Source organism: Leptodactylus fuscus, chromosome 11, assembly GCF_031893055.1.
Source record: "Leptodactylus fuscus isolate aLepFus1 chromosome 11, aLepFus1.hap2, whole genome shotgun sequence".
In the NCBI taxonomy this organism is placed as follows: domain Eukaryota; kingdom Metazoa; phylum Chordata; class Amphibia; order Anura; family Leptodactylidae; genus Leptodactylus; species Leptodactylus fuscus.
The window spans coordinates 65,566,872-65,591,694 of record NC_134275.1 but is presented as its reverse complement, the minus strand read 5'-3'; positions in this window follow the sequence as shown (position 1 = coordinate 65,591,694).

Sequence of the window (24,823 nt, the reverse complement as noted above, 5' to 3'; positions counted from 1 at the left end):
CGATCTCGATCCCACCTAAAAAGATTGTGTTCGGAATTCCAATCGCGATCGTGAAATTTTCTCGATCGCCGATTGGAATCTGATCTATTCCGAACACGATTGCTCAACCCCAGTTGCGACTTATCATTTTGGAGCAATGGCAATGCCCTTGCTGATCCAAAGATCAAATTAACAAAAACAGCCATGTTTCGGCAATGGAGGCACCGATTCACAAGGGGAAAGAGCCGTTTGAGTCAGGTAACCCTAACCTATCTGGTTTTATATGCTGGTTTCCTTTAAGGGTTTTTCTGAGACCTATCATCTATTCATAGGACAAGTGTGTAAACCAGTGTTTCTCAACGTTTTCAGACCCAGGGCAACCCTGGAAAAAAAATTCCTAGGGACACTCCTACCAAATAACTTTTAACAAAAGAAAAAATATGTCCTATGATTGCAGATAACGTAGTATGAAGGCACACGGTCAACCTGGCCACCAGAGCATTGCAACCCAATGGCAGATTTTACGTTCGCACCCGTTTGAACTTCTGCGCCATCCTCTGGCTGCATTGTATGGTGCAGGAGGCATGTCCGCTCATGATTACCTGCTCCTGGACTCTGGTCATTTTATGATGGCACTGTTAGGGTCAACTGTTGTGTACTTTGTGATTGAAAGCCGATCTACCAATCAATTCTGGTGCGGGTTCTGGATTTCCTATAAACAGGCCATTTGCTCACACAGGTTTGCTGACTATTGTGACTCCGTTCTCGCTAAGCGCTTCCCTTTACTATTGTATTGTATTTACTTACTTCTAACCTTTGGCTTCCCTTGTTACTATTCTTTTAGATTTCGATTTGACTCTCTGGTTTGACCTCGGCTTGCTAACTCTGCTTCTGTGTTATTTTGTCTTGTCCTGTTCTGTGTAACACTTCTCCAGAGAAGGGACTGTCGCCCAGTTGTCCTCTACCTCCTAGGGTAGGCAAGTAGGCTGGGACAGGGGCTGCATCAAGTTAATACTCACTGTCTCTGCCATTCTCTTCCTTCCTGGTTTCAGCACCAGCTCTGGGGAATTGCTCAACAGACAATTCCATAATGACAGGTTTCTAAGGCACCCCTGAGTACCACAGAACACCTATTAAGAATTAATGGTCTAAACTCTGAGGTTCCTCCTACTGGGTCCCTATGCATGGTGGCCATGCACGTACACTTAAAGACTAGGGCTCTATGGAATTCTTCCAACAATAAATTCTTTAGGTTGAAAGCAAACGTCTTAGGAGAGATTCTACAAAATTATGGTTCTCTAATGTTATCCATCAAAATGGAAGAGGTTTCTTTGACCATGTGATAATCCAGATTATTTGCCAATTTGGCATTTTTCTGGTTAATTCTGGATTAAAGGACCCGTACTGTATTATGATAATTATTTTGCATAATGGATTTACATAGAGTCCCAGGAGCAAGGCGATAATTACAGCCGCTAAAGCTGTTTCCATCTCATTATACTGGACAGATCCTGAACACACTGGCTAGTCCTCATACCCCTTACACGGTAACATTAATCTGCTGGAAATATAGACAATAAGATTAGTCTTTCCAGGTGGGCTACATGATCAGACATTAATTGTAATTCAGTCCTTGGTAATGGAATATTTCTGCACTTAGTGACTCAAAGTCTTGTCAGCACCTTAGCTGTTTCAGCGTTTCAGTAGAGTGCTATTTCTATTTCTCTCATTTATCATATATGAAAGGCAGACGGTGTAGATAGTGAAAGAAAAACATGTTAGAGGTAGAAGAAACCGTCAGAGCTTCAGATTCCTTTAAAGTGAATGTGTCACCAGAAAATGACCCAATTTTTAAATCAAGTTCTATTCTAGACATATTATTTAAGAATTTTCGGTGATCTTCCCATGTTATTAACTATAATTTACAAAAAATACTTGTTACTCTTACCACTAAGCCAAATAATATGCAGACAATTCCTGTTTCTTTTGCAGCAGCACACTGATTATCCCAGCACAGAATCCACTAGTCACAATAGAGGATGTCACAGTTTATCTACTCCCCTCTCTACACAATGACCTCATGGAGTACAAGTCACAGGGCATGCCTAGAAAATTCTCCCATACAAGTGACTAGGGTCTGCTCTAGACCAGGGGTGCTCAATACGTCAATCGTGATCTACTGGTAGATCGCAAAGGACGTATGAGTCGATCTACTAGGGCGGGGCCGGCTCGGGCCTGTGGGTGGGGCCGGACGGGCCTATGGGTGGGGCAGACGTGTATGTGGGTGGGGCCGAGCACGTGGGCGGGGGCCAGGCGGACCGTGATAGCAGGAGACAGCGGTGTTCTGTGGCTGCCCAGGGATCCCCGGTGTCTGCTTGTTCACAGTGCAGGCTGAGAGTCATCTCCGGACACTAGCAGGCCGCAGCCCCAGCCTGCCAGTGTCCAAAGATAACTCTCAGCCTGCGCTGTGAAGAAGCAGACAGCGGGGATCCCTGGGCAGCCACAGAACACCGCTGTCTCCTGCTGTCACGGTCCGCCTGGCCCCCGCCCACGTGCTCGGCCCCACCCACATACACGTCTTCCCCACCCATAGGCCCGCCCGGCCCCACCCTCAGGCCCGCCCGGCCCCGCCCTAGTAGATCTTTTGCCTTGGTCAGCTAATAAAGTAGCTCACACGCTGAAAAAGGGTGAGCACCCCTGCTCTAGACTATTGTGCCTGTGGGGGAACAATAATATCTTATGAAAAATTGTGTATAGAGGTGGGGGCTGAGATGGTTCTATCTGTCCATCTCTCTCTCCCAGAGAGATGCAGTTTGGATCTTGCCAGACTGGTTATGTAAATACTATGCTCTGTGTATTGGGTGATGCTATCTTACAAAGAAACTAATTAAAATGGAGACAGTTCGGCAGGAACCACGGGCATTGTTAGGAAAGGATCAAAGACCAAAGACCCTTTTTAAGATAAAGGGACAAGAGAAGGGTAATTAAGTTAATTGTCTCCAACAAGGATGTCTATTGTCTTTAGAATACCATGAGATAGACATCTAGGATGTGTATTTGAGACATGTGCTGATGGCCGCCATTTTGTGTGATCATGCGGTCACCAGACCATGTGCTCACAAGACTCCATTTTAGAGTCCTCAGGGGGGTGTGACCTCTCTCTCCAGTTTCTTATCCAATAGATATGCATCAGGGCTATTGTTACAAACTTCTCCACCAATAGATGTTAGGCTAATTATACTAGCCAATCCTGTTCTGTCTATGCCATGTGATATATACTTTGTTCTAGCCACCATTAAACCAGAATCCATTTTGATACACGACCACCATGTGTCTTCATGATTCTCCAGGCTAAAAGATGGCGGAGGCCGATCTTGGCCTGTTAATTAACTTTCCTTTACAGACAGCATATCTCTGGGGTATTATGATTTGACCTCAACATGCCTATTGCTCATGGTCCATGTCCAGGAGACGGGAAAATACAGATAGGCTGAGTGGCAAAAGATAAAATTGGAAGATATTTATGATTTTCTGTTTAATATAAATAATAACATGAAAAATAAAAAAATAAAAATGTCCAAAAATTTAAAAACATGTTTAACATAAAACATTTCATTTATACATAAGGTTATTTTCAGGCAATTCCCTTTAAAGAAATCATCATACTTGGATAGTGCTGCATTATAGGCCTATAAGGTTGTGTTGGTTTAAGCAGGGGCGGTGCCTAAGCTTCCGCAGCTAGTGATTGGACATATGTTGCCTGAGGTGTGCTGTCCAATCAAATACATCAGAACAGTTGTCATTGAACATACATGTAGTGTAGGCTGAGGTGCATATAAAAGAAACTTAAGAAGATGCTGGCTGTCTGGATAGGCAACTAGATGGTGCTGTCCATGGTAGTGGCAGTGAATGGGAAAGGTTAATATTAGACTTGTTGCATTTTAGATGCTAAATTTAATGGAGGGGAACGTCTATAAAGTTGGGTTGAAAACATAAATTAGGTGGGGATCTGCCCTCTTAGACTCCAACCAAGGGGTCTTAAAGAGGGTATTTCACCTCCCTCCAACCAGCTCCATCTTTTTGCATCCTTTAATAGATGCTTCTCGACTGATTCCGGCACAATTAGAACTCATTCGCTAAGACTAAGAGAACAAGTTCCTTGAAACGCGTCAGCTGATCTACTTCCTCCTGTTCTTTAAGGGATGATACCCTTCATTATATTGTTGTAATGCATTCTTGTTGTTCGGACACAAGATGGAATAAAATCTAAGTTTTATTTACAAAGACGTAGGATTCTTGGGGCCTATTCTTGGGGCCTACTGAGGGTAAATGGGGTTAGCTTGTGTAATTCAAAAATTTGAGAGAGTGGCCCAGATTTACTCTTGTAGTTACGACTAGACACTAGTATCAATATGGCACATCTTTGGGATAGGTAGTCTCATCTTGGTGCAAATCGGTGCATCTAAGTTAAGGTCAAATTTTTTATAGTTGCTAGATATGTGGTTGTGGTTTCTAAGGAATGGGAATGTGCCGAGGTGCACAAAATTGTGTAGTGAAAATCTGGCATAAAGTAAGTAAGTAACTTAGACTAGACAGTTTAGTTACTAGAGATGGGTGGATCAGTTCAGATCAAGCGTGGCTTCAAAATCCGAAATTGTTCCATTTCTAAGGAAAACCTAATAATTTGGAAATCGTCTCAGGCAAACTAAAATAACCACCGCTGGTAAATTATTATACCTAGTGGTCAGTATATACGGGCCAGTGACTGACTTGATCACAAGATGTCCCAATCTCCTGATTCTAAAACTTTACGTCCATTTTCATTAAATACTTCTGCATGATCTCATCTTTTTTTCTTCTTCAGTTCTTAACAAAAATTGGTGCGATGCTGACAAACATGAAATAGAATTGTTCCTTTCAACCATGTAACAAGACAATGTCATTGGGCCAGCATCTCACTTTGTGAAACTTTTCTTACGACGCTGTCACACTTCCAGCTCCATCTTCTGGTCACGCAAACCATATCTGTCCTCTTACTAATTATGTACAAGAATCCTCCCCAACAACCTTTCAGCATCCATTAGAGGCAACATCGAACCGTTCATTTGTGACGTCATCCGGTCCTGACACGCTTCATGTCCCTGTCACATGGACCTTCTGAAGCGTGTCCAGAATAACATGTTCAACGGGACAGAAATAACTCTTGTGAAATATTAATAAGTTCTGAATGTCCGTATTATGGAAAATTTATAGCAGGGGAAATCTGTCACCTTTCAGAATAGAAAACGAATGTAACAAGTGTTGTCATGAGTCTCCAGCACCTGACAATAATTATTAGCAGCCATCACCCAGGAGACCTAGTGCCCGTCAGTCTGAGAAATAGTCATTAACTATAAAAAAACGTCAGGGCTGAAGGAGAAAAATGACCATTTATATCATGAATTTACTTTCCTGAATCTCATTTCTGGGTCATTTCAGGATAAGTGAACGGTCTGCAGAATTCTAGTGCTTTTGTGTCCTCACATTTGGTATTGGTGAAACTTAGCTGATGGTATAGCACTAGGGTTGAGCCGATCTTGAGATTTCAGGATCGTTTTTAAAATCCAATTTCCGATCATTTTCCATCCGAACCCGATCCCAATTCCAATCCTAATGCAAGTCAATGGGATTTTTTAATGATCGAAAATCAGATTTTAAAAACGATCCTATTCACTACACAGCGTGGAGTCCAAAAATTGAAGGCTTCAATTTTTTTGGCTCCACACTGTGTAGTCATTACAAAAATCCCCCGACTACTTAGTCCCCCCCACTTACCTGCACAGAATCACTGCTTCTGCTGCTCTCCATTGTTCTCGGTCCGGTCCTCTCTCATTCACAGGCCTGCAGAGCGCCGTGCATGCCCCTGCCTCCCAGGGGGATCACTCACGTCTCCCCTCCCAGTACCCGCCCACACTGTCCTAAGACACAAGCCCCGCCTTCCCCCAGGATCTGTAACACTATGCGGGGAGGCGCACAGCGCTCTGAAGGCCTGTGAATGAGAGAAAACCAAACCAAGAACAATGAGGAGTGGCAGTGGCAGCGGCAGCGCTTCTATGCATGTAAGTTGAGCGATCAGGATTTACTTGATCGCTGATCGGGATCTGATCTTTTCCAATCCCAATCGCTCAACCCTATATAGCACTAAACTTGCCCATTTACTTATACCCCTCCATATGAATATGTGTGTAATAAGCAGTGGGTGTGAAAGAACCACAGGCCCTAACAGGTTTGGCTTTGGGCTATTCCTGATGGCATAGCCTAAGTGGCTTCCTGATTTCCACCCTTTAACCCTTATTAATGATCTGTACTTTGTTCAGGGATCCACCAAGTACCTCTAGCAGTCCCAGTGTAGGCGATGGGTAACCCAGGTGAGTTCAGAGACATCGATGTGTAACTTTGATGGTTCAGGTATTAGATGAATCCGGGTACAGGTTGACATTAGTGCTGGCAGAGTTTGTGCTTAGTCAGAGGACAGGCAATAGGTCAGGGCAGGTAGGTCAGGTTCAGAAATCAGAAACAAGGTGGGCTCAGATATGGATGGAACATTAGACTGGGACAAAGTCTGGTAAAAAGTTTAGTCAATATACAATCACAAAATAAACACAAACACCTTTGCTGGAACTAGGAACTAGATTGCTCAGGAGCTAACAATATAGAAAAGGATGACTAGGATTGGTTGGGGACAGAAATGTTGGTGCACATGCTGATGATAAGAGAGAGATCAAGGACAGGGGAAGTAAAAGTGCCAGATAGGAAAGGTCGAGTATTGTCATGGGAAGGAGGAGGACAAACCTTTTAAAGCCATATATGATACTTTTGTGTTTTATGATTTAAATTTTGTAGACACAGCTTTTCTTCTTAATTTTTTTCAATTACTTTTTTTGTCCCACATAAGAGATTTTTATTTTTGTTGCCTTGTCTGTGCATGTAAAATTCCCAGGATGCTCAAGTTAGGGTTACAGAGCAGCATTGAAGCATTTGTGAAGCCAATTAGTAAATGTTTTCCTCTCCCCCATGATGCCATGAACACTATTGAGTTATCTCGAGGGTTAAACAGCAGGAGTGGGAGTTTTCTCTGACCTTGTTCTTGTTGCAGGGTGTTTGGCTACCACTTGCCCCTACACATGATCATACATTTACGTCACATGGTATTAAGGGGTTACAGATTGCTTCCTGCTGTGATTGAATCATCAAGTTTTATAAATCTTTGAGCTGTCAAGTTGTCAATTTTTTATTTAGCTGTTTCTTAGTCATATCTATTTAAGACCTGGGCTGAAAGGAGACTTTTTTGTTGCGATGCTGATTGATTTTAACTATTGAGCTACAGCAGCAGTACAAAGGAATACCATGAATTCACAGCGGCAATCTTGTCAGCTGTCGATCCATGGCTAAAATCTATCATTAAAGCTTCAAAAAGTCTTTGTGGAGACCTAGAATAAAGTTGATAGCCACTGAGGACACATACTTAGGTCCCACAGAGCTTGTTACCCAAATTCTTCTTAGACAAGTCTGATTAGTAGTTACCATTAGATAGATGGTACACAGTGGCGTAACAAGTAATGGCGGGGTCCCATGGTGAACTTTTGACATGGCCCCCCCCCCCAACCGACACTGACGCCGAAGACCTCGACCGACCCCCTCCTCTGCACTCTATTATGTCCCTTAGTAAGCCCTGCACACGGTATTATGTCCATTAGTGGCCCCTGCACACAGTATTATCCCCCATAGTGGCCCCTGCACACAGTGTTATCCCCCATAGTGGCCCCTGCACACAGCATTATGTCCCATAGTGGCCCCTGCACACAGTGTTATCCCCCATAGTGGCCCCTGCACACAGCATTATGTCCCATAGTGGCCCCTGCACACAGTATTATCCACCATAGTGGCCCCTGCACACAGTATTATCCCCCATAGTGGCACCTGCACACAGCATTATGTCCCATAGTGGCCCCTGCACACAGTATTATCCCCCATAATGGCCCCTGCATACAGTATTATTCCCCATAGTGGCCCCTGCACACAGTATTATACCCCATAGTGGCCCCTGCACACAGTATTATGCCCCATAGTGGCCCCTGCACACAGTATTATCCCCAATAGTGGTCCCTGCACACAGTATTATGTCCCTTAGTGGCCCCTACACACAGTATTATAGCCCATAGTGGACACCCATAAACAATTATTATACTCTGGGGTCTTTTCAGACCCCAGAGTATAATAATCGGAGACCCGGGGGAATAAAAACATAAAAAATTACTGTTTCTTACCTGTCCCTACGCTGTCTTCTCCACTGCCGTCCTTGTTCTATGACGTTGGGCGTCACATGACCCGGGAAGCAGGCCAGGTTCATGTGATGTCAGAGACGTCAGACAAGAAGGAAAGAGGCCTGGCAGGATTGTGGAGATGTAAGTAACTGTGTTTGTTACGTTCCCTTACCTTTCCCGGTCCGCCGATCATTATACTCAGGGGTCTGCAAAGACCCCTGAGTATAATGATAGCAGCGGTAGTGGCTGTCACCGGCCCCTAATGTCCCGGGCCTTGTGGCAGCTGCCTCTGCTGTTATGGCGGTAGTTACACCCCTGATGGTACAGCTAATCCAGCCATCACCAGGCTCTCTCCCCCCCCCCCCCCCCAAAAAAAAAAAAAAAAAGGTATAACTAAGTCAGTATTGTGTCAAGTACTTTGCATCAGTATTTGCAATCCAAAAGCAGGAATGGGTCCAAAACACAGAAGATGTACAAATCTTTCAGTTATACCTTGTCTCTCTATAAGTTCCATTTCTGGTTTGGATCACAAATATTACTGCCAAATTTTTAACAAGTAATGACTGTGTAAAAATTGCAATAGACTTTTTGACCGAAGAGAATAAATCTTGACTTCAAAGGTGACATTCTTATCCACTTTATTTCTCTCAAAAACAAATCGAGCAGAGATTGTTCCCACCGCTGACACCAAAAACCATCAGGATCTTTGCAGGAATAGTTCAACCTCCAAGCAGTGACACCCCAGGCGAAATTAAATGAAAAATTATGCAGTCTCATCTATTATAGTAAGAACTTACTGTATAGAGCAGGAGGACCTGAGCAAATTGATATATAGGACTAGATTCAGTATAAACTGTCCCTTATTTATTCTCTGTTCTGTTTATTCTGGTCTTAGGAGTCTTAGGAGTCCAGTGGGCAGTCCTGGTCAGTGATTGTCAGATTCCCTTTGTGTGATGCATATTGAAATCAGTGGTCTGTCTAGGGTCCTCCAGACAGAGAGAGGTCCTCCTCTTCGTAGCCACTTTCTGCCCCAACTAATTGATGAAGACCTCCGAACAAGCGACCCCCTCCCCATATTAACTCAGTCTGGAATATTTGTAATTTCTAAACCAGGAAACATTTTAATCCAGGCCAATGACACTAATGAATTGCCCCCTACTCTCTTCAGTATGTTGATTATGCACCTTTAATATCTTCAGTGCTGAGAGATTTCATCAAATTTCCAAAATAAACATTTTTGGTGCTGAGGGAGAAAAAAGCTGAGAAAAGCTATAACTGGAAATTGCTTCTCCGTGTTAATATTTCCTATGTAACTGTCTCGGTAAAGTCTGCGACTCAATAAAATGATGATATAAACCGACCATCTGTTCCGGCTGCACATTTCTCTCCATCTGGGTATTTTACAGGCTGCTTTTTAATATATATTTTCCGATATTTCCGTACACTTTGGGGAGATTTCGCTCATTTAAACACTGTAAACACCTTACAAGGTTTTTAATATTTTGTAGCCGGTGATTATGGCGGGCGAGGGAACGCGGGATGCAGGTGTTCAAGCGGTCAGTTCTGAATGCAAGAAGAAAAGACCTGATTATTAATTTTACACATTTGTGCCATGAGCTGGTGCGTAAACCGTATAATTTTCCAAGCACTACGCGAAAAATTTTCTACGGCCGTGGGATCATATATAATGGAACATCATCAAAAAAATTAAATTTTGTCTGATGGTTCTTATCTCGAGCTACCAGATAAGCAAGATGTTCTAAATAGCGGCAATGATCATTATTACGCAATTTTACTCCCATCTGCTGATCACTATTATCCCCCCCCCCCTCTTGCCACCAGAACCAATAACATTTGATTACACATTTTATCGTCTGTTTCATTTCATTCAAGGTATATGAATTGTGAATTTGTCTTTGTGCATGGCTTCTCTCACTGGCTCTGTGCCTTAGTCTAGTATCCTGACAATTAATGTGCTACCAAGTGGAAGATAAGCTGATTACATATACTTAGCGGAGTGCATGACATTTTGCAAGCTCATTGCAGTGTGGAAGGGATAAATATGAATGCACAATCCACTGATATTTGTTTAAGAACCCAAGAAAAGACCTAGGTTGAAGAGGTCCAGCATGGCTCCTACTGTCCCATCAAACCAAGTGATATCAGAATAGGACCACTTAACCCACATGGTCATGAAAGGGGACACCATCCAATGGGTGTTCAACCTGCTGATGAGTAGAATGGAGTAGAAGGACCACTTAACCCACATGGTCATGAAAGGTGACACCATCCAAAGGGGACACCTGCTGATGAGTAGAATGGAGTAGAAGCTTAGATACATATTGAGTATGCTCAGTCTTTTTATGGTTGGCCATCTCAATCACCTTTACCATGATATATAGACATGTCTTCGAAGAAAAAAACTACCAAGTGGAAGGTAATGTGATTGTCTGAAAGCTTGCCAACTTAGTGTAGAAGAGACCTATCAACTCAACCCAATAATGAGCTAGGATGGAGCATACCTCCTACAGATCTGTCTCACCAAATGATATCTTAATATAACTTCTTGACTAGTTGGGCAAGAAGGTGACAATGTTTGATGGGAGGTCAATTGTGGTGTCCCCTTCAAATCACTAGACCGAAGTTGAATCTAGAAAACCAGTATACTTCCTCATCTCCAGTTGGCTCCTCTCAGCCTTCTTATGGTGGCCACATGGTTTTCCTTTGACTATAATATGACAACTATGCTGCCATCTAACAATCTACTACACATCATTGAATTCCCTGCCATACAATGGTTAAATAACACCCCATAATATGCTATTATAGAACAGGAGGCAGAGAAGGCTATATAGTTCTTTGTTGTTCTATGCATCTCTTGGTTCCTCCTGGGCAGGACGCAGCTATATATGGGGTGCAGAGGTAGTAGGCACACTAGCTCTGCAATAGATTTTGCATTGGGACCCATGACCTTCAAGTTATGCCTCTTCTCCTGGGTGTTCTGTCTTTTTTGGAAGACCCTGGGAAGGAGGAGGTGCTGGGGAACTTCTCTGTTGCTACCCCCAAACTGGTCATAAGCCTACAGAATGATGATACTTTATCTGACAAACACAGGAACAACATGAAGCAGTTAAAGGGGTTATCTGGTTTCTCACCTTGATGGCCTATCCTTAGGATCCATAATAGACCTGCGTGGGTCTGTAGATCACCAGAAGGGAAACAGCATGAGTCCCTCACCATACAAACTATAACAGCCAGTGTAGGTACTGCAGCACTGCCATAAAAGTCCCAATGGGACAGCACAGCAATACCTACACTCACCACTACAGAGCTGTGCAGATCGCACTATGTAAACAATACCGCAAACCATGCTGGTCTTGCTACCGGTGCCCTGTGCGGTTCCTGGGTGTTGGACCCTCACAGATCTAATAAGGACAGGCCATCAATATTAGGAACCGGATAACCACTTTAAAGAGGACTCGTTACCAGGTCAGAAAGGCCCAATGACATCTGATAGGCACTGTCACTCTACGCATTTTGGTGTTTTGTTAATCCTAATCCATTCAGCCATTCCAAAGATATAAACCCTTTAATTGTTTGAAAGCAAATTAGGATATACTAGTCAAGTGGGTGGTAACACAGCCATACATACAGCACACAGAGACCCCATGCCCAACCTACAATGTTACCGTCCACTTGGCTATATTAGATCCTGATATGTCTTAACACTAAAAGGGTTCATATCTGTAGAACATCTGAACGGATGGTGTCTATCATAATGATATGTGTATGATAGTGGGGTATGATAGACACCATGATAGTACTTAAGGGTTAAGTGCCAAAAAGAGAACATGTCACAGATCATCTCCCTTACAGACCCGGGCTTACTGTCAATGACGAGACCCTCAGCAGTTTTTACCTCCTTGCCTCTAAAACGGTGCGTTTATATCCTTTTCATCATTAAAACGTAAAACGATCCTGCGTGTAATTAATAAGATGATGTTAAAAAATTAAAAGATGAATTTCTTCCACTTTTGCAGTTGGTGATAATATTTAGGCAGATCCTGTATTAATAGACATGAGATCGTTTAGTAAGTATTAATCAGCAGTCTTTAGCCAAACACATATTCCGAAGTTTAGCATTGAGGAATAACTTCTGCAGCGTCCTCCCACACGCGCCACTCGCTTCGGCTTCGTGCAAGTTGGTAAAAGACTTTTCCTACAAGGCAGTAATGCATATTTAGCAAACATTGTTATTTATTCATCGACACTGATCTAACTAGAAATGACAAGGAGGGAACATTAAGAACCTCCAGCAAAACCGTTCCTACTGTATAATAAATACTTTACGTATAGGAAAACACTACAAGCTTAAAGACCCACCACTGGGAAACTCGCCCACCCCCCCTATACAGCCCTGGACCGATTCTGTCTCTTTCCAGAAGGGTTGCTTTTAATTTAAGGGGTTCTTTAGGCTAAGAATACTATAACCTATCCTAAAGATCACTATAAGATTGATCGGGGTTCAACATCCAGTGACACCATTAGATATTTTCCGAGCAATGGTGCAACTGAGTCTCAATAGCTTGTGAATAGGAGCTGATTTGCAATACCTGGTCTGGCCACTACACAGAGAACAGTGCTGTTTACTTCCTGTTCCATTCTCTAAGTCTCAGCTGCTGAAAATAGCTGATCAATTGGGTTCCAGGCATCAAACCCTCAAAGATCTGATACTGACGAACTATTCATAGGTTAGGTTAGCAATATATTTTGGCTTCTTCTTAGTTTCGGAAGCTACTACAGTTCAAGAAAGAGAAATATAGCAATTAATAAATAACTGGTCATAAAAGCAGCTATTTGAAAAACACAGCTACTTCCCTGACCTATATACATGTGTAATGTCACTGCAACTTTCCTGACCTATATACATGTGTGATGTCACCGCTACCTGACACATATACATGTGTGATGACATAATATGGAGAAATGCTTGTTAGAAAACCTCGAACCTTCTGCAGAATTAGAGATGCTATGGTGGTAAATTATAGGAATATTGAAAGACCACAGGCTATGGTAGAACTATCTGGTGGTTTGCATGTCCTCACCCACATGGCGGAATATAAAAGATACAGTATAATGTACAGTAAATGTATTTTATGTGTACAGACATCGGTTAGCTGATATTGCCCCAAGCACCAGCACACTGGGGTCAATGCTCAGGAACAACCTAAGATTATGTTACTTGTATCTATTCGCAATATATTGTATATCTATATATATCTATATCTATCTATCTATATATATATATATATATATATATATATATATATATATATATATATTTATATAGATTACCCCTATAGACCCCATAGAATTCTCTCTCTTAAGATACATTTCACTCAAATCCCATAAATCAAACCCATTACCTTTCGGTGGGGTACTAAAGCAGTCAAGGGTCTTCAAGCAGAATAAATAATGTGAGCCCCTTCCAGACCACTGCATACACTGTCCAAACCTATCTGTGTCACAGAATTTTTAGGTCACTCAAAGCCTCCTCCGCAGTGGAGCCAAATAGAAGAAGAAGCCTATTAACTAATATGGAGAACGTCCTGATTAACCTCTCTGTGATGGGTGAAGTGGATCAGAGGAAACCATCGTCTCCGTTATGGGTGGATTTGCATTGTCAGGTGTAAATACATGTTGGGTTTGTCAACATTCATCACCTAGTGAATTATCCGATGATGAAAATTCACCGGAGGACCCCTGGTAACTCGGAGAAACAGCTGCTGATGGAATTTATTGTGCGGAACTGTCTGTGCCTGTGATGGGCTCGCATGTTAATTCCTCACGTTCTTCTCATTTGTGAAGATATGTTACAGGGCTAATGACTAAGCCCATGTGTTAGGAAAGCTATAAAAAAACCAAGGGTTATATTGTATCTATTACCAGATCAGATCGTGAAGATAAACAGTGATGTACAAAGAGAGGTGACTACAAATGAGCGGACCGATTTCTTAGGAATTTTCAAAAAAAATTTGGGTTTAAACTTTCGATCCTGAAACTTTTTGGCTTTGATACCCACAAGTAACTATTATACTATGGGGGCTCTTCAGACTCCAGACTATAATAAGTGAGGTCCGTGGAGGTGTGGAAACATAATAGACAAAGATACTCACTCTTTGATCATCTTCTGACCTCTTCTGCACCACTGGGTGAAGTCATAGTGGTCACATTGGGCACACCAATGTCATGATGTTGCGTTAAAGCGCCATGATGTCTTCCTGCCCCATGTGACACTTGAGACCCAATTACAGGCCTCAGAATTCCCTAATTGTCTTGCAGCCTGTCCTTTGAAAGACGCAGCAAACAGAAAGCTGCGTTTAACTACTTACTTTACCTACTGAGGTTATTGACCAAGCCTGTTTCAAGAACGGATTCTTCAAGTTCTACTGTGTGCAGAAAATAACTATTCTTTTCCCTGTTACAGCGCCATCCTTGTCCACAGGCTGTGTCCAGTATTACAGCTTATCCCTCATCACTTGACTGATCTAAAGTAGACACCACATATGGACAGGCATGGTTCTATTTTTTGGAAACTCTTTTGTTAGATGAAATTGGCCAGCCAATAAAAATCACCAGTGTGGTCTAATATTTTTTAGTAGTTCTTCAGGACACAGGTATGGTTTGATTTTACCAAACTAAAAGCCATTGCTTGTTCATATCTCTCTCCTGTGACTCGAGGTGGACCTGAGTAGGAGAGTTCCTTCTATGGTGTCCATTGACTTATGGACAAGGGTTGTCCACCATGGGGAGCTCTATCTAACCTCAAGTTCCCATTTCTTCAAGGTCAACTCAAGAATTTCACTATGCCATAGATACCTTCTTGTCCCATTATTCTAATTTCCCAATGTTCTTTGTCTATTCTAAGAAGCCTCGGCGAGTTTATCTGTAATCCAATTCATCAATTTCACGGTCATTTTCCACGTTATTGGTCAGCCCATCCGGAAGTGTCAGATGGAAAGATGTCCTTATGCTTGGTTCACCATTCTCTTGCTTGGCGACTTCTGATTTAATTATAGTGTTGTGTAATGTAGTGTTACTTAATCATTTTGTAGGTATTACTGGCATTCATAGACATCCACATTGATCTAGTTTGTGCTAATTACCTGTCTGTGTTATTGCTTGCCTTAATTGATTCCTAATATAGCTTTATGTTTATCCCCAGCACTTTCACATAATGTAACGGTTTCAAAATCTTCTCCGTCTACCGGGGATTGACATTATGAATCATCCCGCGACTCCGTAGACTAGATCTTACATTCGGGACTTTGCTGACTACAAACATAATAACTTGTGTCCCGTGACGTTATCTAGTCCCTTCTTCATTCCTTCATTGCCCTTACACCTACCGCTTTTTTTTGGGAGGCCTCTCACCAATCGTCTTTCATCTCCTTCTGCCTCCGAATGGAACATGTTTGTTTCTGACTGTCTCTCCTCTAATCTACAAGTCTCGTTCCTATGTAATTAGACGTGGGCACTGGGCCAGAAACTGCTCTCTCAGGCCCCAATTCTATCATCCAATTTAATGCCACATTAATTACAATCAATCGTTAGTAAAGGGAGACGTGGATTGTGGAACTAAGTCGGAAAGAAATGGAAACTTTTCTGACGCGACTATGAAATATCAGAGTAATTACGATGTAGGATTATGGCGCATTCTGCCCATTAAAGTTGTCACCGTCTTTAGGTCATTAATCATGTCTTTGTGATTAGGTCATTCTCGTCGTACATGGAGCTGGCTGCTTAACCATTTATAGCACAATTATCCAGAACATTCTGATTTACCCTTCCTTAGTAACGTCTTGAGTCAAACCTTCAGTCTCCTTGGCTATGTTTCGCTGTCGACATTCCAATTTTTTTTTGCTAATGGAAACTTTGATGTTCCTACAATGCTTGAATACCTTTATACTACTTGTCCGTTTGGTTTACGGTTTGTCCTCTATCTACATTGCTTTACTGATTGTATACAGTGAACATACATAGTAGATGAGGTTGGATGAAGACATCAGTCCATCAAGTCCAACCTATAACCCTACAATCCCTACAGTGTTGATCCAGGGGAAGGCAAAAACCCCATGAGGCTCATGTCAATTGCCCTATTTCACGGGAAAAAATTCCTTCCAGACTCCAATCTGGCAGTCAGTATAGAAACCTTAGATCAATGTGTCCTTAAAATCTAGAATCCATAACCTGGAATATTTTTATTTTCAAGAAAGGCATCCAGGCCCTCTTTGAACTTGTTTAATGAATCCACTGACCAATACACTGACTATTGCTGACCCTTCAATGTTGTTCAGTCAAAAGTTATGACTTCTGACCACCTTCTATCCATGCTTAGCAACATGAATATGGTGATAAGCTTCTTGCCAGACACCTATTATGGCCTTGAGAACAAAAGGAATTGGCACTTGAAATCCAACATGGCGACCCTTCTTTTCACTGGGAAGTTTAGGACACTCCCATACACATTATACGATCACCCAGTCCTGACATGACTACATATCGGAGAAATTTGGATATCATTCATCTTATGCAAATGGAAACCTTTGGCTTTCATATGGACTTAAAGACTCATGTCGTCAGCTCACCAAACACATTAGATGTACAGAGGTATCCTTCATTACCTTTTCCTTTTAAACATGTCCAGATACTTTATGTGTTTCAAGAGTAGCTTTTTTTGCAATATAAAGTCACAAAATAAAATACTATCTATCCTATATGCTTCTGTGTAAGATGATCCAGTGGCCATATTGTGAATTGCAGTCTATCCAGGGTTTTTGGTGGTGCGCCGTAATATTGTATTGACTTGGTTTGTTGAGAACAGTCCTTAAAGAATACATTATAAAATAAAATTCAGAAATGAATTGTACAGGTGAATATAAAAAACTTTGTAATATATCTGATTAAATAAATATACTTTCTTCTCCTTTTATCAGGATAAATTACTTTCTACATAGAAGTCTATAGAGAGAGGGAGAGATGGCTGCAGCAAAAGACACACAGATAACTGCAGCTGCTACACTCTGCACTGAATGAGGGAGCTTTTCTGGAGTGCAATACATCTGCTGTCAGCAGACTCCTCCTTCCCACTCCATAGACTTCTGTATATAAGGCTAAAGACTGGTACTGAGGTTGAGTGAAAATAAGGGAGAGGAGAGCAGAGTAGTAGAATGCAACAGATGCAATGATTTGTTTGTCTTTTCCAGCAGCCTCCTTCTTACCCTTCCCTTCTCCATAGACTTCAATGTAGACAGTAGCTCTAAAATTAAGGAAATGTATTTCTTTAAGATATATAATAAAGTTTCTTAAATTCACTCTTATGAAAACATATTTTAGAACTGGAGTCACAATTTACCTAACGTAAAATGAAATTGGGCCAACAATCTAATGTCTATGGTGTCTCCAGACTCTTCCCAATGGTAGAATGGTCAGTAACACACCCAATCCTTGTGTTGCCTAAGACCTTTAACCCCTTTCCCTGCACAAAGTGGTGTCCATTCACCAAACATCATCTAAAAGCTGTCCAATGTCTAAGATCAGGCGCAGCCAGTTCAGATTCACTAAATCTGTACTTTAAGCCAACAGCTTACAAAGTTCTCAACTTCTATTGATGCACATTCACACTGTCAGATGGTGATATCCAAACTTTTCAACTGGACTTTATTACTGTCTTGTTCTTTATCCTGCAGGCTCAATTTCCAAGCTTGACGTTGACTCTTCATTCACCGATCCCTTATTATATATAAGGTATCTATTGACTGAGCACTTAGGGGCAATGTCCAGAGCAGTCATCCAAAAACACTCGCATAACCTGCCACACGATAGAGCCGGGAATACGTCGTCTCCAGTGATCTACCTCCTATTATACTTCTTAATATCGAACTTTAAGAGATTCATTAATCTCATTATGACAACTTGAGTACAAGGAAGATCTAATGATGCGGAACATGACACTCGAAGTACATAAAGATGAAGATATTTTCTCTATTTGATGCATTGTGTTATCAAGACACTGCCCTGAGCCACTCCATGTAAACAGCATTATACAAAATGTTTTTGATAGATTTCCTTCATATTTATCCTGCAGAAAATATGTACAGTATTTCTGCAATATGAATGCAGGGACAACCTCTTAGGATTCATATGGTGTGGAGTGAAAGCCTCAGATAACCTTGAGAGGTAAGAGAAGAAAGGAAGCAATCTCCGAGATTGTTCTTCTCTATTAACGGTGAGGCTGATTCTTAGGTCCCATACAACACTATTCATACAATATGGCCTTGAGTCCTGCACTCAGCAGTATAGCGAATTGAATCAATAGGACTTGTGCATATTTAATTCTGTATGAAAAGCAGCATATCTATGGAATAGATTCTATACGAATGACACCATTGTGACTATGTGGGGCTTGTTCAGTTGCAGGCCATACAATACCTCCATTTTCCCTTCTAAAAACACTGACATTGACTTTCCCCCGATCATCACACCAGCAGTTCAGTTAAGGCGATGTGTCGCTCCCGGGCAAACGAAGGGGTGAAGTGCACACCATGGGGTCTCCGTACAGGGCCATTTTAATACATTAGGGCCTATTCAAACTGTTTGTAAGTGGGCCTACACATAATTTAATTTACCCATAACGAGCCCCCTCATAAGCCCCCTTAACCACCACACACAAAAAAACAGCACCCCCCCCCCAAAGAATACTCACCTATGTATGTAGGTTCCTGCAATAATGATGTCTTCTTATTGGCGCTCATTGCGCTCCCCTGCCACAGACATCATCAGACAAAGGCTGAATAATGGGGTTGAGCCGATCTTGAGATTTCAGGATCGATTTTAAAATCCAATTTCCGATCATTTTCCAGCCGATCCCGATCGTGAAATTTGCTCAATCGTCGATCAGGATCCGATCTTTCCCGATCCTGATTTCTCAGCCCTAATTGTATATTATATATACAGTGGGGTTGAGCCGATCTTGAGATTTAAAAATCCGATTTACGATAATTTTCCAGCCGATCCCGATTGTGAAATTTGCCCGATCACCAGTTGGGATCCGATCTTTCCCGATCACGATCGCTCAACCCTACTGAATAATGGAGCATGGAGCTGATGGCACTATTACACTATTATATTCAACTCCTGTGCTCTAAGAACACAAATAGAGTTGAAATCAATGCCTACCACCTGGAACATGACACATGGCAGAAGATCAATCCATCAAGTCCAACATGCTGGAAGTGCCATCAGAGTAACCACAGCCCTGTATTAGGAGATGTATAGATAGCTATGTTTTCCACATATTGGTGCTGTGTTTGTATGTTGAATTGCTTATACCATTATAAGGACTGCACCTCACTAAAAAAGATGGCTGTGCTATTACTGCATTTTAGAGTCCTTAGGGTGGGCATCCTTTGCATTGCTTACCATCGCCAATGCTATACATCTTTCTGTGACTGTGCATATGCAACAACCAGTAAGTCGTGGACCCTGTGTATCGTCATACTAGTTTGGCTTTGGGTCACTTATAAGGGCGTTATCTCTCTGGCTATCTAGGTAGCCTTTAACCACTGTATGGGGATCTGGACTATGCAGCTTGGAGAACGTCAACTTGCTTCTTCTTAGAAATTTATAAAAAGTTAGACTAACTGGGAAGACTGTCTTACCCTTGCAGTTACCCTCCTTCTTGTATGCATCCTCCCTCTCCTCCTTTGTATATGCATCCTCCCTCTCCTCCTTCGTGTATGCATCCTCCCTCTCCTCCTTCATGTTTGCATTCTCCCTCTTCTCCTTCTGTGTATGCATCCCCCCTTTCTTCCTTCGTATATGCATCCTCCCTCTCCTCCTTTGTGTATGCATCCTCCCTCTCCTCCTTCGTGTATGCATCCTCCCTCTCCTCCTTCTGCGTATGCATCCCCCCTTTCTTCCTTCGTATATGCATCCTTCCTCTCCTCCTTCGTGTATGCATCCTCCCTCTCCTCCTTCATGTTTGAATCCTCCCTCTTCTTCTTCATATATGCATCCTCTCTCTCCACCTTTGTGTATGTATCCTCCCTCCCCTTCTTCTGTGTATGCATCCTCCCTCTCCTCCTTCATGTTTGCATCCTCCCTCTTCTCCTTCGTATATGCATCCTCCCTCTCCTCCTTCGTGTATGCATCCTCCCTCTCCTCCTTCGTGTATGCATCCTCCCTCTCCTCCTTCTGTGTATGCATCCCCCCTTTCTTCCTTCGTATATGCATCCTTCCTCTCCTCCTTCGTGTATGCATCCTCCCTCTCCTCCTTCATGTTTGCATCCTCCCTCTTCTCCTTCGTATATGCATCCTCTCTCTCCTCCTTCGTGTATGCATCCTCCCTCTCCTCCTTCTGTGTATGCATCCCCCCTTTATTCCTTCGTATATGCATCCCTCCTCTCCTGCATCGTGTATGCATCCTCCCTCTCCTCCTTCATGTTTGAATCCTCCCTCTTCTCCTTCATATATGCATCCTCTCTCTCCACCTTTGTGTATGTATCCTCCCTCCCCTTCTTCTGTGTATGCATCCCCCCTTTCCTCCTTCGTGTATGCATCCTCCATCTCTTCCTTCATGTATGCATCCCCCTCTCTTCTATTTGTGTTCCCCTATGTCTTTTCTTGGCTTCATGACTATATCTTCTCCATCTCATGCCACGTAAGCTCCTCTGGGGATCTCTATATTTCACTATTCTGAAATTCAGTATTCTGTGTATTTTAATTTTGTTGTTTTAATTCTCTAATAAAACAAACAGCTAAAACACATAAAAAGTTATAAAACATCTATCTTAATGACAGAAACAACAGTTTAGACAGATTTTTTGGCATAGACACAATACAAGGTAAATACTAAACAGCGGGCGCCGCAATAGTAAAAGGATTGCAAATATAGAAAAGTAAATAGTAAATTAAATGTAAAAAAAAAATGGGATCAGGTAGAAGAATTACCATTGTATTGTCTATTCCTGATATCAATGTATATTAGAGAATCCGTTTTTCACTATATCTACAATTGTTGTTATTTTTGTCCTACCCCTAATTTTCACATTTTTTGTGTGTGTATTTCATTCTATTTGTGCGTATATACTGCTTGGGTGCGTCTGTACATTGTGTATACCTGAAGAAGGAGCTGTCCAGTTCTGAATCTCTTCGCCTACACTTCAGTAAAGCTTTGAAAACCTCATCCATTGCTTCTGTAAGGTTTCTTCAGCTCTGACCCATGAGCATTGCCAAGGATCAATGTGATTTTTTTTCCCTTTTGCTTCTGCTCCAGTGTAAAATGCAGCTGGAATGGCGACAAATAAACTTGAACACGCTGCGCAGTTAACTCTTTCTCTGCTGAAGTGGTTTTGACAGATAAAACAGAGACAAGCTGCAACTCAGTATGCACATAATTCGTTTCAACTGGAAAAGTCTCTATTGATATCGATAACAGCAGTACCTGGGATAACTGTGATAATAGAGAGACATTTCTGGCAACAGTCCCAACTTTATAACTCATCCACAGAGTTTTGGGAGCTTTTCTTCTTTACCGTCTTTTGCCATTAGCCTCTTCATGCACCAGCTTAGCTTGTCACTGATGTCTCAGCACCTGACCAACTGAGGGTGTAAGACTGTGATCTCTCCTCAGGTAGCCCAGGTATTACTGCACAACTGTGCACTGGCGGCACAAACATCGGGGGGATTCAAGAAGACTGACAATTCTTATGACAGTAAATATAAAATATATATAGAGATGTCACAGTACAGGGATAATATACACAGTGATGTCACAGTACTGGGATAATACACACAGTGATGTCACAGTACAGAGATAATATACACAGTGATGTCACAGTACTGGGATAATACACACAGTGATGTCACAGTACAGAGATAATACACACAGTGATGTCACAGTACAGAGATAATACACACAGTGATGTCACAGTACAGGGATAATACACACAGTGATGTCACAGTACAGAGATAATACACACAGTGATGTCACAGTACAGAGATAATACACACAGTGATGTCACAGTACAGGATAATACACACAGTGATGTCACAGTACAGAGATAATACACACAGTGATGTCACAGTACAGAGATAATACACACAGTGATGTCACAGTACAGATATAATACACACAGTGATGTCACAGTACAGGGATAATACACACAGTGATGTCACAGTACAGGGATAATGTCACAGTACAGGGATAATACACACAATGATGTCACAGTACAGCGATAATATACACAGTCATGTCACAGTACAGGGATAATACACACAGTGATGTCAAAGTACAGGGATAATACACACAGTGATGTCACAGTACAGGTATAATACACACAGTGATGTCACAGTACAGGGATAATACACACAGTGATGTCACAGTACAGGGATAATACACACAGTGATGTCACAGTACAGGGATAATACACACAGTGATGTCATAGTACAGGGATAATACACACAGTGATGTCACAGTACAGGGATAATACACACAGTGATGTCACAGTACAGGGATAATACACACAGTGATGTCACAGTTCGGTGATAATAAACACTGTCACTTTCAAAGATCAGTGAGTTTACATGTGGGGGCCACTGACCATGGAGCTGGGCTACAATATCTGGGATTGTAACTTTCTCAGGCAGTTTCTCTTATGAATAAATACTTAGTACAAATGTGAATTAATGGGTATCACAGCAGTAAACTCATTCCTGCCTTTTATTTCATCATGTAGAAAGCACCATGTAATGAACACTAATTCCCTCTGATCTCTCAGACTGTTACATAGTCTATAAATGTCCCCAACGCCGGCGTGCAGGATCCTCAGTGCGGTTACAAGCCTGGCAATTGTATATACTACTATAATGTATTTGCCATCAAAACTTCAAAGGGAAAACACTCTTAAAATCGCTTATATACCCAAGTGATATTTGGCCTCTTAAGGGGGCGCCAGTATCTGATGGTGAGTACTAGAGGGCCTTAGGAGAAACTGAATTATAATAGTCAACTTTGATCGATTCATTCAAGGTGAACCCCAAACATTTTTGGATTCAATCGAACACAAATTTTTTGTAAACCTCAGAGCCAACCTGGTTCTTACGAATTTGTTAGCACATCTCTAAACAATGCTAGTGATTATAATGGCTGTCACACAAAGCCACTAGATGAAATAATAAAAAAATAGATGATTATAATTTTTACCATCCTGACAACAAATTGGTGTCCTCTGACTTTCCTTGTACCGAGCGTGTGCTGTAGTTTTTTCCGTGGCCCCGCTATTCCGTACAGCGCGGCTCTGCATTGTCTTTATGAACTGTGCAGTAGACGAAGAACACAACAGGATATTGTAATTCACCATAAATAAATCAAGTGTTTGCAGCCATCGCTGCTTTCATTATCAGAATCATCTGTTCCCAAATTCAAAGGCCAGGCGGAAAACCAGCTTTTCTTCATATTTACTGCTCGCGAGAAATCAATCTTTAATTGTTTTCCAAAACCCCCGCAGTCTGATAGTGGAGACACTAACGGGGTGACAGAAAGCAATGATGCCACGTAATGCACTCACTCATTCAGAAAAATTAGGAGACGACTTCAGAGTAAAAGCACCCGGAGCAGATGTGATGGGGTTAACAGTGCAACAGTAAAACCTTGCCCACCCGCCAATGGGCGCAGATTGTTGGGGGCTTATATGGCATTATGGAATTATTACCTATAACATTGTGAGAGCATTAGTAGGATAGGCAGAGTTATGGTTGAATATGGTTAGCCCCATCATGGTTGCTATGAATTTCGTTACCCTTGGGATGTCCAGACAGTCTTTTTCAAGGAGTAGATGGTAATAATGGCAATGATGTGTGTAATGACTTAGTCTTTCCTACAACTTGAGTGTAATAAGACATATGGAAGGTGTGATATTTTTTTGAGAAGTTCTAAACTGAATTTATGGACCATGTGATGATCCAACAGGTCCACCAAAGTGATGTTAAACGCAAATTAATGTAAGGGTCAGTTTTTGTACTTCCAATGGTGCCACTATGGTGCCTCAGTAATCCGTTTGGGGGAGTAGGCATGTGGACCCCCCCTCCCCTGAATGGACTACCAAACGCATTGGCAAGTGGTGTACAGTGAAAGCACACGGACCCCATAGATTTTATTGGGGTCCGTGTTTCCGCGCGGTCTCTGCACGGAACATGCAGATAGAAAAGTAGTTCACAGTCTACTTTCCTGTCCACATGACTCGTGCGGAGACTGTTCGGAAAGCACACAGAGCCTGTTGTAGCCTATAGGGTCCATGTGCTTTCACTGCACACCACTTGCCAATGCGTTCAGTAGTCCGTTCAGGGGGTCCCCCTGTGGACTCTCCCGAACAGATTGCCAATGCAGATGTGAATGAGCCCTAAGTTGCCAAAAAGTAATTCCCTTTCACAGCTCCACCTAGACATTCCACCTACAGACTTTTCTAGGTCCATGTAATTAC